Below are 16854 nucleotides of genomic sequence, written 5' to 3' on the forward strand. Positions count from 1 at the left end.
TTGTCTAATGTATGGAAGTGAAGGAAAATATAAGTTACTTATCAAGGGTACAATTTCTCACATTCTAATGTCCTGTGAATACATATAACTAAGGGCTTTTGTTCAAAGGAATATCAGGATTCAAAAGATATGAACAGGGCATTCAAGGCAATATTGACAAAAAAAAATGGCCAAAAGCATCTTGGCAAACAGAGTTTATTTCATCTTACAGCTTGTAGTCCACCATTCAGGGAAGTGAGGGCAGAAAGTCAAGACAGTCTATGGAGCAATGCTGTTTGTTTGTTCATGGCTTGCTCAGCCTACTGTTTTTATAGGATCCAAGTCCAGTCATCCAGTGAACTTATTCCTTCCATATATCAATCATCAGTTTCAAAAAATTCCCACTTATAAGTGAGCATATACCATGTGTGTCTTTCTGCTTCTGGGTTACCTCACTCAAGATGATCTTTCCTAGATCCCACCATTTGTCTGCAAATTTCATGATTTCCTTGTTTTTAATTGCAGAGTAGTATTCCATTGTGTAGATGTACCACAATTTCTGTATCCATTCCTCAGTTGAGAAACATCTGGGTTATTTCCAGGTTCTGGCTATTACAAATAAGCTGCTACAAACATGATTGATCAAATGTCCTTGTTGTGTACTTGAGCATATTTTGGATATATGTCTAGGAGTGGTATAGCTGCATCTTGAGGAAGCACTATTCCTAATTGTCTGAGAAAGTGCCAGATTGATTTCCACAGTGGTTATACATGTTTACAGTCCCACCAGCAATGGAGGAGGGTTCTCCTTTCTCCACATCCTCTCCAGCACATACTGACTTGAGTTTTTGATCTTAACCATTTTGATGGGTGTGAGGTGAAATCTCAGGGTTGTTTTGATTTGCATTTCCCTGATGACTAAGGACATTAAGCATTTCTTTTAAGTATTTTTCTGCCATTAGATATTCCTCTATTGAGAATTCTCTGTTTAGCTCTGTACTCCATTTTTTTGCATGAGAACTTTTTTAATTTTATTTTTATTAATTACAGTTTATTCACTTTGAATCCCCCCTGTAGCTCCCTCTCTCCTCCTCTCCCAATCTCACCCTCCTTCCCCCTTTTCCCCCCATGTCCCTCCCCATGTCCACTGATACAGGAGATCTTCCTCTCCTTCCTTCTGATCCTAGTCTATCAGGTCTCAACAGGAGTGGCTGCATTGTCTTCCTCTGTGGCCTGGTAAGGCTGCTCCCCCATCAGGGGGAGGTGAACAAAGAGCAGGCTAATCAGGTCATGTTAGAGACATTCACTGTTCCCATTACTATGGAATCCACCTGGACACTGAACTACTATGGGCTACATCTGTGCAGGGGTTCTAGGTTGTATCCATGAATGGTCTTTGGTTGGAGTGACAGTCTCAGAAAAGACCCCTGTGCCCCAAATTGTAGTTTCTGTTGCTCTCCTTGTGGAGCTCCTGTCCTCTCCTGGTCTTATTATCTCCCCCTTCTTTCATAAGATTCTGTGAACTCAGCCCAATGTTTGGCTATAAGTCTCAGCCATCTGCCTTGATACCCCGCAGGATAGAGCCCTTCAGAGGCCCTCTGTGGTATGCTCCTGTCCTGTTCCCTGTCTTCTCCTCTTCTGATGTCTATCCTCTTTGCCTTTCTGAATGGTGTACCACAGTTTTTAATTAGATTACTTGATTTGTTGCTTTTTCAACTCCTTGAGCTCTTTATGTATTTCTGGCTGTTAGCCCTCTGTCAGATACAGGGTTGGTAAAGATGCTTTCCCAGTCTGTAAGCTGCCATTAGACATATGGTATAGGATAAACATACTAGAATCTGTACACCTAAAGAAGCTAAGCAAGGAGGAGGACCTGAGATAAGATGATCAATCCTCACTCAGAAAGACAAAGAGGACATCAGAAGAGCGAGAAAACAGGAAACAGGACAGGAGCCTCCTACAGGGGGCCTCTGAAAGACTGTCCAACAGGGTATCAAAGCAGATGCTGAGGCTCATAGCCAAACTTTGGGCAGGGTGCAGGGAATTTTATGAAAGATGGGGGAGATAGAAAGACCTGGAGGGGGCAGGAGTTCAACAGAACCAAAAAATCTGGGCCCAGGGTTCTTTTCTGAGACTGATACTCCAAATAAGGACCATACGTGGAGTTAACCTAGAACCCCTGCACAGATATAGCTCATATCAGCTCAGTCTCAAAGTAGGTTCCCTAGTATCGGGTACAGGACTGTCCCTGACATAAACTCATGGCCTGGCTCTTTGATCACCTCCTCCTGATGGGTGAGCAGCCTCACCAGGCCACAGAGAAATACAATGCAGCCAGTCCTGATGAAACCTGATATGCTAAGATGAGATGGAAGGGGAGTAGGACCTCCCCTCTCTGTGGACTTGAAGAGGGACATGGAAAGAGAAGAAGGAGTGGGGTGGGACTGGGAAGGAATGAGGGAGTGGGCTATAGCTGGGATACAAAGTGAAAAACCATAATTAATATAAAAATAAAATTAAAATAATTACTCAGGCCAATTTAGCTAGGTCATTTTCTCTAAGCTTTAAGTCTCCTCAATTGTGGCATTCTGTAAAATCAAAAAACAAATATTTTCTTTTTCTAAGAGGATATAACCAAGGTACAGTAGTTACAATCAAATCAAAGCAAAACAGAAATCCAATCATGTAGAAAATCCAGTGTTTGATGTCCTAGATCCATTCATATCACTCTGAGCTCCAAAGCACATGTTCTACTTTTCTGATTTCACCCTGTGAAGCACACATAACTTGTCTCGTAGAATCAAGCTAGCTCTATTCCACATCTACTGCCATTCTTGGTAATCACCCCATGATAGTGGCATCTCCAAAATGCTGGGGTCTACAATACAGCTGAGCCATCTTCAATAACTTCTGCTAGGCTCTCTTCGAGAACTCTGACCCGGCCACATGGTAGCAAGCCTCAACTACTTTCCACTACCCCTCCAATGCTGGGGCTTCTATTTCAACTGAGGCTGTAACTTCATCAGTGGTATCTCATGATGTCAAGCTTCAGATGCTCTCGGTAACCCATTCAGACCTTCAAATTCAGGGCCACCTGGGAAAAGCTTGCACATTTCCAAGTTTGTTTACTAGCTCAAGGTTCATCCTGGGCCCTACTGGACTATCCAGCTCCTGTGTGCTGACCCTGAGGAAATAGTTCTCAGAAGCCTTTTCCTTAGTGAGGCTGGTCTCAGTCTCACCTGACCAGTATCAATTGTGCCAGCAAAACAAATTCTTTTGTGTTGGTCTCCTGCTAATCACAGCAGCTGACTCTTCAGCTCCAGCTAGCTGATCAGACACTAAAGATTCTTAGCATAAAATTTCACAGCATCTGCCATTCTGTGATCCTTATAATCACTCACTTCCCATCTTTCCTCTTCTGGGGTCAAGAAGAGCCCCCAATTCAAGACATGGGGGGGGGGCATCTACTGTGGAAGCATTTAGGAAAGTGAGGAATTAAGAATATCATTTCCACAGGGAGATCCATATACCTGTCATAAAAGTCCCATCATTTATGAGCTGAATTAAAAATCATACTAAATGCCATGACTGGGACTTCACTCTAATATCTGCTCTTCATTTCCATGGCACTCCTTATGACATCATAGTCATGGGCAGAGTTGGCATCAACCTCATGTCTGAGATTCCAGAACATTTAACTGGAGTCATCTATTTTCACTGTAGATGTACGCGCATAAGGGCAGTGAAAGAGACATTGCTGTGAGGAAAAATGAAATCCTGTGTGAAATCTTCCCAGATCTTCTCGTAGTAAAACAACAAAACAAAACAAAACAAAACAAACAAACAAACAAACACCTGAATGTACTTTAATGTTTTCCAAAATGACTGCCTTTCACTTTAGCTAGTTGGCTTACCCATAAAGCATAAAGCAGTGTTCAGCAAATATTTGTTGAAAGAATGAATCAATCAAATGAGTTGAGCTAGAGTTTGCTTAAAGGACAGTTCTTTGGACACTTGTACAGCAGGAGACAGAATCCATGGGGCTGCAGTCCTTAGGTCATCATTGTCTAAAGTGTTTCTGCCCTCACGCTCCCCTTTGTTGTTCTGCAGTCACAACAGGATGCACCTGCGCAGATATGGGAACTTAACGGCTGGACAGAAAAGCTGATACCAACCTCCTGTTCATTAAAAAGCGTTTGCCAATGGAGTGGCCTTCCAGGTACCCTGTGTCCTGATTGCTTTAACATTCACAGGCTTCAGGAACATACAAACAACAGTTCCAGGATTATCCACTAATCCTTCACCTAGCAAAGGAAACAAGGTCTGTCCAAAGCTGTCTACTTCAGTGGTATTTATCATGTCAAGACCAAAAGTTAAACTGATGTACAGCCAGATGGCCGAGGAACCAAAGCACATTTTGTACAGATTTGTTAGTGAAAATGAAATGTAATGCTTTTGGCTCAAATTTCTTCTGGTTGTATACTTCTTGGTCTTACTTACCTCTGAATCTACAGACGAGTAACTACACTGATGATCATACTAGAACTTTCAAGTGATCTTCTCAGTAAATTAGCAAAGTTTTTAAAAATCGAAAGTTAGGTACAGTTGCAAAGAATTTTCTAATTTATCCAATGTAATAGACTAAGGAGAAGACAAATGGGAGAAATAGGGAGGCGGGAAATGCGAGGGGTGACTTTCCATGAATCTTACTTAGAAGTCATCCAGGTACTTCACATTGCCTCTCACATGCCTATTAGTTTGCAACCAACTTCTGACCCTCATTAAACAGATTTACCATGAGGATAAAAACAGCTTGCCAACCCAAACACATTCCTGATTAGGGGAGGTTAGCCTACAAAAGTCTTTTGAAATATTAGAACAGATCAGAGTTGGTCTCTGGATTAAAAGATTTGGTTGCCTCTCGGCCCTACTAAATGATTTGGGCTTCGAATTGAACAGCACGGACTTCTAAACATCAGAGCAATCAGCGAAGCTGCCTGATTAGTGTGAACTCTCAATTGAAGGGTGAGTGTGCTCCCTTGTGACCAAAACCTGAACTGCAGCCCAGGGGAGGGGACCCAGAGAATTCCTTGCTGAAGAAATCCTGTCACTGTGTGGTAGCTTTGTTTCCAGGGTAGAGGGGCAAAGAGGAGATATTTAAAACAGTTTCAGAAGAGAGATCTAAATTCTTCATCCAGTCTTACCCATTTTCCTGTTGTGTATTAGAAACTCTTTAGTAAAAGCATTGCTAGAGCTCCATTAGGGCAAGAGTAGCTAGCTACTAATGGCCCTTAATGATGAGAAAGTAGATTGTTTACAATATTGCTTATTTAATAAAAAGTAATGGATGTGTTGCTGCAGCCAGGAGAATGATGCTAAGTGGCCTCTTCATGTGTGTGCTCATTTTAGTGCTAGCATTTGTCAGAGCATACACACTTGAGAGATGCAGCAAAAAGGACTCATCCCCATCTGGTAACAACTGCTACAAAATGCACCATGAAATTGTTTGCAATCAGCTTCCTAACACTCCATGGTGCTTCCAACTAATTCTCTTAGTGTTCAACTTGGAGGCCATTGATGTAATGGAAACAGACCAAAGAGTAAGGAAGTCTAATTTCTTTTCTCCTGTACCAAAGCTCTATTGAGCAGAGTGATATCAATGATGACAACTATTCATCATTTGGAATATGAGAAACTTGAAATCAAGAGCCTTCGGGGCCAATCCTTGCACCTCTGGGTTTCAGAATTCTTAAGCTTCTGTTTGGCCAAAAATGGAAAGCTGGTAATACCAAGAAACACTCTTTGAAACATGGCATCAACTGGCTGATTAAAGGCAAAGCCCATTGCTAGTTTGTTGGCATCTAGAATTCTTCACCTTGCCAGCAATCATTGCACCCTATCATTCTCCTTGCCTAGAAAGCAGTTGACAGCTGCTACCTTTTTGTTCTTGTTTATTAGATTATTCATGTATTCATCACATAGCATTCCCTAGTCTGTGATGTGAACAGTTGCTTTGCCAGAATTCTTTACTTAATTTATGGTCCAATTAACAAGGTGTGCCTGAACTAGTCCTGCCTAAAATGGTGTCCTATCTTTTACCACAATCACCATGATTATTACAAATTTCCTTCCTTCCTTCATTTCTTTCTTTCTTCTATTTCCTTCGACATTTTTAGGAGATAGGCAGTCATGCCTTCCTGCAAACACTCTCATGTCCCAGCTTTAACATCATGATCTCTTTTATATCTTTCAGCAGAGGGCTGCTATGACATTCTCGTCCTTGTTAACTTTGTTTAACTGTGGTACTAGTTGCTACGAATGTTACCATTCTCATTATTTTTATACTCTGTGCAATGATTAATCCTGCAATTCAGAAAAAGGTGATTGCAAGTTAAGAAGTAAATTGGAATGAAAACAATGAGGAAATGCACATCTAACAAAAACTACTATAAGGTATCCTTACTGGTTTGGGGAATTTCGTATGGATTCTGTAAGAACCAACTTTCATGATAGATATGCCTGTTTTATCAAAAAAAGAAATAAACTCAGGTATTAGTTTAATCTTTATTTGTATTTCCATAGAAATGTAGAGGGCCCCTGTTGTAACACTGACTACTATGTATACGAAGAAATGGACTGTGATTCCTTCAGCACTGTCTATATTTTATTTATCTCAGTGTTTACAGTTCCTAGCACAGTGCTTAATTCACTAGGAGTTCAATAATCATATATTGCATAAGTTCACAATTTATACACATTATTCAACAGAAAATGGAAATAATGTTTTGATTGCTATCAAGAGAGATGAGTATACCAATCAGCCACTGGTGTCATTACATATTGATACCAATTTTTCCAGGGCTCAGTCTGTATCAAAAGCTATCAATTTCTCCTAAGGTACTAGTTCAAAATGAGGAAATACATACACAAACACATTTAAAACAGTATAATGAACAGAACATTGAAATCAGTTTTAAAAGTCCAACAATAGAGTATGTATTAAGGACAGAATATCAGATTGGCAGATAGTATGCATATATTGCAAATTATAGATAGGCTACTGTACAACAATAAAGAGTACCTCTGAAACTTTGGAAAGTCTCAAAAGGAGAATTCAGCATTGTAACTACTATGACTCCAACTATGAAAATCTTCTGAGCACAGAAATAAATGTTAGGAAAGAAAGACAAGAAATGAAGAGTTTTATTTACCTTGTTGAAAATCTTTCTAAAACATTTCCTTTAGTGTAGTTATGACATTATGTTAACACTTACTTATTCAGTTTTACTAATTTATTTACTAATTTTTGCTTTGCTGGGATGAGCTTGCTGTCACTTGTAAGTGTTTTATCATGGAGCTACATACTGCCAGCCCCTAATATATATTTTTAAACCATGATACAAGTTGGAATTGTTTCATAAACAGATTGAATTACTGAGATTCATCTATTAAGTCAGGTGTCTGTTACACAGATATATGTCTGTTACATATAGAGGAGAGGAGGGAGGGGAAATCCCTATCTGGAAGTAAAGTAAATTAATTAATGAGAGAAACTAAATGAACAAAATAAATAGAGTATTGAAGTAAAATAAACCTTTCATCAAACAATACACCACATTGTATGGTTAAAAGAGTAATCTAAGGTCCACATATCCATAGAAATATAAAACAGCATTGTGATTGACAGAGACTAAGAGGAGGTGAAGAAAGAAATATATATTAAAATCTCTAAGTGCTGAATTCATTATGTATGAACAGGAGCTTGTTTAGAAAGAGTGTCTGTGTAAATGTACTTTCGAATTTTACTTTGCTTTGTTTGAGACGAAGTCTCAAGTAGCCAAAGTCATAGAAGTCCTCTTGCCTCACTCAGCCTTTTCAGCATTAGAATTACAGGCATGAACTACCGTACCTGGTTTATGAATTCTGAGGTAAGATTCTGTTAGGTGTAAGTGGTTCTCCTTGGTAATCTGTCACCGAGTCTAATTTTTTGTCATGTAAACACCTCCACTGCAAAGTTGGTCAATGTACCCAAAGCCTGAATAAATGAACTTCCTGCAAGGAGTATCAAAAGCATCAGCCTCACGAAATGATCCAGGTTTATAAGGGTCAGGATCTCCTGTAAGCCCAAGGAAAGTGGGGTGTCAGTAGGAAGTGCAGTGGCTAGGTAGGCCCGGACACAGAGCTAATTTTATTTTGAAAACAGCCAAAAACTGCAGAGAAGATCTCGTACAGCCCAACTGCCAATCTCAGAGATGCTGACAGAGAGAGAGAGAGAAAGAGAGAGAGAGCCAGTTATCCTTATAAGAAAAAAGGAAAGGGTTAACAGGAACATCAAGGAGTTTCCCTCCCTGAGTGGTTGGAGCAGGGAACACTGGGAATAGAACCTCCTTCAGAGACTTGAGGGTGAAGCAACCCCCAATTTGGTGTTTCTGGCTTCCAGAACTGTGAGAACAGTTTTCTTGTTTTGCATAATGTTGAAAATTTACTAATAAATATGCAGCCATGTAAGCACATAAATATGTAAACAAACAAAAGAAGAAATGTTGTAAACTGTTTATAGATAGCCTTAAAGTATTTCAAGCTGTCCTACTGCATGCAGTTAAGCAAAATATAACCAAATACTGAGTTTTCAGTAGGACACTAGAATAACACTACATTGTAGCAATAAAATAGAAAACAGGCTTTTCTGTTATATGTATATACTTGTGGCATTTAAATAGTGAAGATTTAAAAAGGTAGAAAGGAATTTTTGTTGATATGCTGTAAGGGTTTTTGTTTCAAAGTCTTTATCAGATTAAGGCATTGGCTTATTGTGGCTTATTTGAATCATAATTTATGAATTCCTCTATGGTTCGATTGCAGCCTATTTATTACTTACACATTTTTGACGTGATTTTTTTTTCTCTTTGGTGCACAAATGAGGTGAGGATAGAGGAACACAGAAAGGCAACTCTCCTGAGATAAATTCAAAGCTAAGGAAGTAACATGTAAAAGTAAAATTGAAGCAGATACATCCAAGAGTAGAGGAAAAAGAAACAAAATATTACAGAAAAAGGGGGCAGGCTAATTTTGGGGGCTTCTTGACTGACTCTCTTACCTTAAAAAAGAAACCTAAATTTAAATTGTTGAATGAAATATTCAAAACATCTCCATGGTAATATCAGAATGGACAAAAAGTAGTTATGGGCCAGAATGTGAGGAAAGGTTAGACCTCAGTGGAAGGCTACTGTTCCACTGAACTACCAGGATGATTATTACGCCTGAGGAATTTCCATTCATGTTTCTTTGACCTTCTGAGGTGTGTATGACAGAAGACTAAGCACGGTGGCATCCACAGTGGGGTATCTAATACTGCTTATATAATTAAAGTTCCCTGTAGGGTTACAAAAAAAAAGAGAAAAATAATTAATATTGTAATCTGCAGAGCTAAGAAGTTTTCTTCGGAGAATAGATGCAGTTACTGTTCTGAAGTCTAGTCATTGGCCAGGAGTGTAAGAACATGGTTAAATATTTTCATAGTTTAGCATTCCTGCTGCCATTTCAAAGATAGCTATGAAGAGGGCATGGCTCCACAGAGATGGAAGTGGAGTAATAAATCCAATTCATCTAAAGTCATTCTGGAAAAAAAAAAAAAAACAGAGTAAGTGGCACAAATGGAAAGCGCACAGCTTGGGCAATAAAAAGCACAAAATAATACAGGACATAGAACTACAAATTGATGTGAATTACATGACATATAAGTGGACTAAAAGCTTCAGCTAACAAGAAAGATGTTGAGAGGCGATTAGTAAAAAAGGCCGATTCAATGTTGTTTATAGCAGAGCCATCAAAAAGATAAAGGGTAAAGTAAAAATGCAGACATAATGTATGCCATGAACATGTTAAAGAAATAAAATGTAATTTAGTCAAGTTAGTAACTATTAAAAGGCTGTTAAAGATGATTACTTCATAATAACTATAATCTTAGTATGACTTTGAATTAGTATTCACTGATGCTATAGTCTTAAAAATGTGCACGCAAATAGTCTATAAAAAGAAATAGAGAATCCCAATAGTAGTAAGAAATTTAAAAAATGCACCCTCAATAATTCAGAGAACAGGCAAAATTAAGAATATGAAATATTTAAATTGTATATTTCACAAAATTCTAAAAATAAAGATAAAGACCTTGATTCCAAACAACTACAATATATATATATTTCCCAAACATAAATGATACAACTTTTATAAGAATTAACCTTCAACATTTTACAGTCTACAGACCCACATAGTTCACTTTCCTCTACAAAAGTATAACCAAGACAAAAATAGAAAACAAAGTGAACAGAAAACTATTATATGAAATTAAAAGCTTATATTTAGTAACAAATATACGTATGTATAAACACATACATGTATTCAGTAATAATTGATGAAAAAGGCCATGGATCTGAAGGAGAGTGAGAATGAGTATATAGGAGGATTTGGAGGGAGGGAAAAGAAAGGAGAAATATTGTAATTAAACTAACAGTCTTAACCCAGCAAGGTATCAAAACATATGCTGAGGCTAATAGCCAAACTTTGGGCAGAGTGCAGGGAATCTTTTTTTTTTTTTTGAATTTTATTTTTTTCTTATCAGTTACATTTTATTAACTCTGTATCCCAGCCGTGTCCCGATCCCTCATTCCCTCCCAGTCCCTTCCTCCCTCCCTCATCTCCACCGTGCCCCTTGCCAAGTCCACTGATAGGGGGAACCTCCTCCCCATTCATCTGATCCTGTTTTATCAGGTATCTTCAGGACTGGCTGCAAAGCTCTCCTCTGTGGCCTAACAGGACTGCTCCTCCCTTGGGGGGAGGGGAGGTCAAAGAGCCAGTCATTGAGTTCCTGTTAGAAATAGTCCTTGTTTCCCTCACTATGGGAAACCAATTGGTTACTGAGCTACCACAGGCTACATCTGAGCAGAGGTTCTAGGTTACATTCATACATGGTCCTTGGTTGCATGTCAGTCTCAGAAAAGACCCTGTGCCCAGATATATTTGGTCCTTGTTGAGCTCCTATCCTTTCCTCATCAGACTAACTCCCCTTCTTTCTTATGATTCCCTGTACTCTGCCAAAGGTTTGGTCATGAGTCTTTGCTTTGAAAACACTGGTAGTTAGAGTCTTTCAAATGCACTCAGTAGACTCCTGTCATATGTTCAATGCGCATCCCATCTGTCTTTCTAAACGAGGATTGATAATCTTACCCCATGTCCGCTCTCTTGATTAACTTTTTTAGGTGTACAGATTTCATTATGTTTATCACATCTTATAGGTCTATATAAGTGAGTATATACCATGTTTGTCTTTCTCCTTCTGGGATATTTCACTCAGGATGATCTTTTCTAGATCCCACCATTTGCCTGCAAATTTCATGATTTCCTCCTTTTTGATTGCTGAGTAGTATTCCATCTTATGAAAGAAGGGGAAGATAGAAAGACCTGGAGAGGACAGGAGCTCCACAAAGAGAGCATCAGAACCAAATTATCTGGACACAGGGGTCTTTTCTGAGACTGGTATTCCAACCAAGGACTACGCATGGAGATAACCTAGAACCCCTGCACAGATGTAGCCCATGGCAGCTCAATATCCAAGTGGGTTCTCTAGTAATTGGAACAGGGACTATCTCTGACATGAACCCAGTGGCTGGCTCTTTGATCACCGACCCCTGAGGGGGGCGGGGAGTAGCCTTACTAGGCCACAAAGGAAGACAGTGCAGCCAGTCCTGATGAGACCTGGTATGCTAGGGTCAGATGGAAGGGGAGTAGGACCTCCCCTATCAGTGGTCTTGGGGAGGGGCTTGGAAGGAGATGAGGGAGGAAGGGTGGGATTGGGAGGGGATGAAGGAGGGGGCTATAGCTTGGATACAAAGTGAACAAACTGTAATCAATAAAAAATAAATAAAATAAAAACCCAGCACTGATTTTTAAATAAAGAGAACATGTATTTTCAGACATTAATGAGGTTCCACCTTTCTCGAGACTCCTTCATAGAATTTCTACTTCTTACTGTCTCTTCTCTTTTCTGACCACCCCCAGTCTCTAAATGGCACTTACCAGCATTGTGCATTTTAGCCTTGAGTTGTAATACATTTGGCAATTTGATAAACACTCTTCTGGCATGAATAAAATTGTTTTCAAAATAATTGTTTTATAATTATGTGTATTTTAGTACCAAACAGAACATGGTTTTCCTGTGGCTAGACACTGAGTTCAGTCACTTACTAGCTATATATGAACTTGGGCAAATGATTAAGCCATTCTAGTCGTCAAATCTCATGGTCTGTAGTATGGACTTAGCACATCTTCTTTTTTTTTTTAGTTAAATTTTTATTTTTTTACATTAATTACATTTTATTCGCTTTGTATCCCAGCTGTAGTCCCTTCCCTCATTCTCTCCCAATCCCTCCTTCCCTCATCTCTTCCCATGCCCCTCTCCAAGTCCACTGACAGGGGAGGTACTCTTCCTCTTCCATCTGAACCTAGCTTATCAGGTCTCATCAGGAGTGGCTGCATTGTCCTCCTCTGTGGCCTGGCAAGGCTGCTCCCCCCTCAGGGGGGTGGTCAGCAAGCCAGCCACTGAATTCATGTCAGAGACAGTCCTTGTTGCCATTACTAAGGGACCCACTTGGAAACTGAGCTGCCATAGGCTACATCTGAGCAGGGATTCTAGGTTATCTCCATGCATGGTCCTTGATTAGAGTATCAGTCTCAGAAAAGACCCCTGTGACCAGATAATTTGGTTCTGTTGCTCTCCTTGTGGAGCTCCTGTCCCCTCCAGGTCTCACTAACTCCCCCTTCTTTCATAGGATTCCCTGCACTCTGCCCAAAGTTTGGTTATGAGTCTCCACATCTGCTTTGATACACTGCTGGGTAAAGTCTTTCAGAGGCCCTCTGTGGTAGGCTCCTGTCCTATTTCCTGTTTTCTCCTATTTCCAATGTCCATCCCTTTTGTCTTTCTGAGTAAGGATTGATCATCTTACCCAGGGTCCTTCTTCTTGTTTAGCTTCTTTAGGTTACCGATTTTAGTATATTATTGGTTTAGTATCCACTTATAAGTAAGTATATACCATGTGTGTCTTTCTCTAGCACGTCTTTTTTTTTCTTGGTGATTTTTACTTTGATTTTTTTCCTTTTTGTAATTTTTATTTTATTTTAATTTAATTACACTTTATTTAGTTTGTGTTCCCCCTCTAGTTCCCGCCCTCCTCCCCTCCCAATCCCTCCCTTCCTCCCTTTTCTTCATGCATGCTCCTCCCCAAGTCCACTGGTAAGGGAGGGTTTCTTTTTCTTCCTTCTGATCCTAGTCTGTTAGGTCCCATCAGAAGTGGCTGCATTGTCTTCCTCTGTGTCCTGGTAAGGCTGCTCCCCACTCAGGGGGAGGAAATCAAAGAATAGGCCAATCAATTCATGTCAGAAGCAGTCCTTGTTCCCATAACTATGGAACCCACTTGGACACTGAACTGCCATGGGCTATCTCTGTGCAGGCATTCTAGGTTATCTCCATGCATGGTCCTTGGTTGGAGTATCAGTCTCAGGAAAGACCCCTGTGCTCAAATTTTTTGGTTCTGTTACTCTCCTTGTGGACCTCCTGTCCTCTTCAGATCTTACTATTTCCCACTTCTTTCATAAGATTCCCTGCATTCTGCCGAAAGTTTGGCCGTAAGTCTCAACAGCTGTTTTGATAGTCTGCAGGGAAGAGCCTTTCAGAGGTCCTCTGTGGTAGGCTCCTAACTTGTTTCCTGTTTGCTTCTTCTTCTGATGTCCATCCTCTTTGCTTTTCAGGATGGGGACTGAGCATTTTAGCCAGAGTCCTCCTTCTACATTAGTTTCCTTAGGTGTACAGATTTTAGTAGGTTTATTCTATATTATATGTCTATATGAGTGAGTATATACCGTTGTGTGTCTTTCTGCTTCTGGGATAGCTCACTCAGGATGATCCTTTCCAGTTCCCACCATTTACCTGCAAATTTCATGATTTCCTTGTTTTTTATTGCTGAGTAATATTCCATTGTGTAGATGTACCACAATTTCTGTATTCAGGTATTCTTCAGTTGAGGGCTATCTGGGTTGTTTCCAGCTTCTGGTTATTACAAATAAAGCTTCTCTAGGACATCTCTTAGGGCACTTCTTTCCACACTAGCATTGTTTGACATGAGGCCAGTATATAATAAATAACAGCAATGATGATGTGAATATGAATTTTCAACTTTTTCTTCTTTCTTCTTTTTAGAAGTATATAAGTACTGATGAGTATACAATATTCGGTGTGTGGTGACTTGAGCCTATCATCCCAGCATTCTGGTGGTAGAAGAAGTAAGCTCATGTGTTTCAGATCAGGCTACATAGTAAGTGTATCTCTCAAGTAGGGAATAAATGAAGAAAGGGAAAGAAGGAAAGAAAGAGTAAAAGGAAAAACAAGAAATAAATTTAAGTACTTGAGACAAGATGAATTACTGAAATATTTCCATTTCTTAGAAATTCACCAGAGGGCCTGACAAGGTAGATGGTTCAGAGTTTAAGAGCACTGGCAGCTCTTCCAAAGGATGGGGGTTCAATTCTCAGCACCTTCAGGGCAGCTCACAACTGTCTGTAACTCTTGTTCCAGGGTATCCTACACCCTCTCACAGACATTTGTGCAGCAGAACATCAATGCACATAAAATAGAAACAAATAATACTTTTTAAAATAAGAAGGAATTCATCAAAGCCCAGTCCATTAATTGTACTCTTGAGTACCAGTGCCAGGAATGCTCTAAACTTACCCTTCTGGTTTGTTGGCATTAGTGTGGATAGCCAGCTATTAACCTAGTTTGACCTGAGGATCAACAGGAGGGACCTCACTGAAGTTCACCGACTTAGATTCTACACTGTTGAGTCAGAGAAGCTGAGATGGAAGAGAATAGTAGAGCAATAGCAGCAACAGCAGCAGCAGCAGCAGCAGGAGAAAGATGAGGAGGCAGGGGAAGGAGGGGAGGAGAAGGGAACAGCAACAGTTTGACAAAGGGATGAGTTAGGATAGCCATCTCTGTCTCAGTAATAGATTTGGTATTAAGACTGCACCAAATGCCCATCATCAGGGTAGGATGCATGGCAAAATAGGCACTCAGCTGTTTTCTAGCTGACGTATATGATGCTTGATGTGTGCTTGGGTGCAGACTATACTGATGTCACCAGCAGAGCTTGTGGCCTTACACTAATTCATATAGCAAGTAGAACAGCTACTTTATCTACCACAGAAAAATGGCATCAATTAAGGAAATCGCAATGACATGCCTGATATTAACAAAAGAGAAAAGGATTGTTTCTGGCCAAAGCTATCACTGACTTTTTCTTCAGGATAAGAGTATGAAAAGTCCAATATATACAACTTCTGTTTCCTTGTGTTTATTGTATATGATTGTTTCATTGGATTCTTCATGAACATGGCATCTTCATATGTCATGAAGAAAATACACACTTTTTTTTTCTAATCCCAGTTGCTCCACAAGCTAGATAAAAAAAAAAAAAAAAAAGATTGCACCACACCTGCTGTCTTCTTGGCTACAAATTCTCTGGCATGAAAATTCATACCAGATCCCTTATCTAATCCTATCCCAGCCAATACCACTTCACACCTTGAAACAAGTTCCTGAACTAGGGAGGATCACTTCCAAGCAAGTAAGAGGAGTAAGAAAAGCCTAAGGTCCTGACCTAGACACACCATTGGCAAAAGTATACCTCGCTTGAAGGTATTTCAGGTGTGCTGATCTTTATATCTGAGAACAGAGTTTGTAAAATTAGATTAATTTGAGTTTGAATGTTACTGTTAATTAGTTATTTGACATACAAACACAACTGCCTTGGGGAAAAGAAATATAATGCACTCTACAAAGTAGTCATGACATCAAAGGATATCATGATCCATATATGGGGCTTGGCATAGTACCTAGAGCAAACTAAGTATTTGATAGATATTGGGTAATAGTATTATTTTCAACAGGGCCAGTGCTGTTATTGAGGACAGTAGTTTTGGTTCAAAGAAGCCTGACTGATATTTTATACCATTAGGGTCTCTATGTAGCTGCATAGTGAAGTTGACCTTGGAGTTTCATAAACCGTAAGAAAGCTATAACATTTACAACTTTAAGTGTTTATTTTCTACAAAGCCTTAGTCATTAGTTTCCAAGAGGTTGGTTTGATTTAGCTAGGCCTAATGGGTCTTGACAAGTGCAGGTGGACCAGCATTCAGAGTGTTTCAGGATTGTTATGGGATGATCTCCTACTACCAAAGTTGGATGTAGCTGGCAAACAGATATATACATCAGGCTCTGAGCTGGGCCCTTTCTGTTAGTGTTGATCCTTCAAGAATCTCAAGATAGGATTATGCTTGGAAGGATTTCACTGAATGGAATAGATTAAAGAAAACAGGACTAGAACCAGATATTGGGTATGGTCTCAGGGTGCCATGTAAGCTTGACCAAATTAGTGAAGGAGGAAATTTAAACTTGGCAGAGGATCTCCAAACACAGCACCTAAGGCATGTGGCCCGTTCTGTTCTTCAAAGTTGGAGATCTGCTATATGCATACTACAACTGTAGTGAAAGCTTTGTTTTCTTTAAAAACTAAGTTATATTATGTAAATATTTTTTTTAATCCCAGGAGTGGGATGAGGGAATGCTTTTAGTTTATCCATAGCTGATAACCTTGTGAGAGGGTACATAGTCTTTGTCAGCTGAAAACTGTCTTGTGGGGGAGCGTGGGTTTAGCCAGCTGGAAAACATTCTAGTGCAGACTCTGAGAGAGTATAAATAAGAGCTGATACACACACACACACACACACACACACACAGAGAGAGAGAGAGAGAGAGAGAGAGAGAGA

Source organism: Psammomys obesus, unplaced genomic scaffold (genome assembly GCF_907164565.1).
Source record: "Psammomys obesus unplaced genomic scaffold, mPsaObe1.curated_primary_1811, whole genome shotgun sequence".
In the NCBI taxonomy this organism is placed as follows: domain Eukaryota; kingdom Metazoa; phylum Chordata; class Mammalia; order Rodentia; family Muridae; genus Psammomys; species Psammomys obesus.